The sequence below is a fragment of the Quercus suber genome, unplaced genomic scaffold, assembly GCF_002906115.3.
Source record: "Quercus suber isolate HL8 unplaced genomic scaffold, Cork oak 2.0 scaffold_967, whole genome shotgun sequence".
NCBI classification, from domain to species: Eukaryota; Viridiplantae; Streptophyta; class Magnoliopsida; order Fagales; family Fagaceae; genus Quercus; species Quercus suber.
In genome coordinates, this window is record NW_027070387.1 from 140,499 (window position 1) to 143,629 (window position 3,131).

Genomic DNA, 3,131 nt, shown 5'->3' on the forward strand with positions numbered 1-3,131 from the left:
AAAATATATATATATATATATATATATATATATATATATATCTTAATCATTCCATCATGTCAGTTACCACCCATTTTTTCATTCAAGAATTGGTATCTTGAATGTCTTAATAATACCTATTTGTTGGCTAATGCTCACCAGAGCCCATATATATATATATATATTATATAATGTAAACATATTAAAAATTAATAAATCCTCAATTATGAACTATAATATATTATTAAAAATAAAAAGTGATTAATAATTTACATACTTGTACAAACAATTGTGTATATTATTATTATTATTTATATGCAGGTTGTTGGCTTTAACCACAACCCATCAAAAGGCAAGAAAATATGTCGGTGAGATGACAGGGGAGAGGGGAAACAGGTACGTACAACAGCTGGCTAAAAAGCCAATAATTCACTTCTAGAAGTGGGCCATAGGGTTTTCAAAGGGTCCAACTGAGGAACTAACACGACACCAACAACGAGTTCGTAATTAAGATTAGGTCCGATACTTAGATATTTCGCCTGAGATACCATTAAATAATAAAAAATTTTAAAAAAAAAGTGGTAAAAATTAATGGTAAAAATTAATTACATCGATGTAATATCTTGGTATTACACCGAATCCAAATCACCGTAAACAATAGCATGATGTCGCAATCACTGTTATTGAAACACCAAGTCAAACTACGCAAACTACATAATACAGATGTTAAAATTTCCCCATGACTTTTGATTTGGGTCATGTTCCAATACCAAAAGTCTTGGAAAACACAGGGCCTGTTTGGTTTGTATTTTTAAATAATATTTTTTAATTTTTAAACAGCATTTTACACATTTCAACACACTTTTTCACCCACACGTATTTCAAAAAATTACAAACAACAATTTTTAAACTACTCTATCAAACACCCCCACAGTGTGGCTAAACACTTCTTTTCACAATTTGTTTGGAGGGTGTTAATAGTCATGACTCATAGGAGTGTTTTAAGGAGTTATTCTGATAAGATTATGTCATTTTTCACGGTGGTAGCTTATAATTGGTTAATTATTACTTTTATATAAATTTATCTCTTTTTTTTTTCTACAATTCATAGTTAGCCAAATATGAGAATTGTGAAAAATGATGTGATCTTAGAATAACTATATTTTAAGTGATAAACTCATGTATAAATGATGTAATTCAATTATGAATTGAAAACATAAATAAGTTGTAACAAAGTGTATGTCCAAATGTGTGATTCTAAATTAACTCTTTTATTAATCGAGGTTGTAATTTGACAATTAAGTTTTGTCTTTTTTAATAATATATAGAAAAGTTTTTAATCTTTTGTCTAAAATGACTCTAATCTTCTGTCTAATTTTTGAAGATGTTATCACGTGTAGACCTTTACAAAATTACATAGAATTTTACTAATATGTGACCTTAGAGCACAAACTAATTTTTATTTTTAGAAAAAGTTTTCTAAACGACGACTTCCTTACGTACAAGATGACATACTTGTAGCCCTCAAACTCTTATCTCTTTTTCTTGGTCATTCAATGAACAGAAAAGGAATTCAAAAGAAAGAAGTCCTGGGTGCAGTTAGGTGGCTTTATTGTCTCAATAATGATGGTTTATGGTATTGATGATCATTAGATTTTTTGGTAAGAAAGAACTCTAAAGAAAGTCAAATCAAGCATGTCAATAAACTTTACATTTCATTTTCATGATGATTTATTTTATGGATTTTATTAAAGTGTGTCTTTATTGCATATATTAATTTTTATTTTTGAAAAAAAATATTTTGAGAATTAAAAAAGTAATGACAGTTTTTTCAATTTTCGAAAAAATATTTTTAAAATTAGAAAACTTAATATGTATCCTAAAGACACAAATTAACCAAACCTTTATTTTATTAATAGCTTTTACGGTGATTTTCATGCTAAGTAGATCGATACTCAATATTATTTGCTTTTATATCATAAAGTGTAAGTTGTACTTTGCATGAAAAACATAGCACAATAGTATGTTCGGTAGATTTGTACAATTTACATATTGATCTGTCACAAGACTCACACCAGCTGGGCCAGCTCTCGAGCCCATGCTAACGAGAGTTATGTACCTCTAAATGCCTCAAAAGGGAAAAAGACTACCCTCAAAAGGAATAAATATATACGCACCCCGATGCAATTTGCAAGATAGGGATCTAATCAATAGGGACCTCAGTCAGAAAGAGGGTAAGGTTTCTCTGCACTGTGTACTCAAACCCCATACAAGGACCCAAGACACTAACTTGAGTTGAATCATTTTTAATATTCAGTCTCATTTACAAACCAAATCTTTAACTAAATTAAAAATTTTGTGGACAATCATTTTTGTGCATGTGACAGATTCCGAGTAATTAGTAATTACCATAAGAAAGTTATAGAGTTATAATTTATAAAAATAAAAATAAAAGGGCAAAAATAGCAACTGATAATTATATATATATATATATGATAAATCCAAGAAACTAGAATTAAATTGTTACCAGAATCAGGGGCTTGATGGTGTCAATACTAAAGTCAGACCCATCTTCTTGCATCTGATCAAGAAGCACATCCAAGAAATCACCATGTCTTGTTGTCTTATCAGTCTCTCTGTGTTTCAAACGCGTAGCAATGATGTCATCAAATATCTCATGCATCCTCTTATAGGATGATGACTAGGATGTTTGAACCATAATTAGCAAGAATATTGAAGTTTTTATTGATGATATGATGGTGAAGAGTATGGTGGTGTCCGAGCATGTAGGAGACCTCAGTAATATTTTTAGAATACTGAGGAAACACAAGCTGCGCCTTAATGCTGCTAAGTGTTCTTTTAGGGTTGGCTCAGGAAAATTCTTGGGGTACATGGTTACTCACCATAGAATTGCAATCAATCCTGACCAGATTAAAGCAATTAATAGTTTGCAACCATCTCGAAATCCCAAAGAGGTCCAGAGGTTGACAGGGATGACTGCCGATCTAAACCGATTCATTTCTCGGTCAGTAGACAAGTGTAGGCTTTTCTTCCAATTGTTGAACAAGTGGAAGAGATTTGAATGGAACGAGGATTGTGTCCTAGCCTTCCAGCAATTGAAGGAATACCTTTCTCGACCACCTATTATGTCC

General features: G+C 31.0%; 1 non-coding gene across 1 annotated transcript in view; it reads right to left on the minus strand.

Moving 5' to 3' along the window:
- Window positions 1-2,669, minus strand: part of LOC112025392 (uncharacterized) — a 25,356-nt gene extending 22,687 nt beyond the window's left edge. The window contains exon 1 of the transcript XR_010627057.1: window positions 2,507-2,669. This is a non-coding gene — a transcript (uncharacterized LOC112025392). The remainder of the gene's footprint in view (window positions 1-2,506) is intronic.
- Window positions 2,670-3,131: the final 462 nt, after the last annotated feature.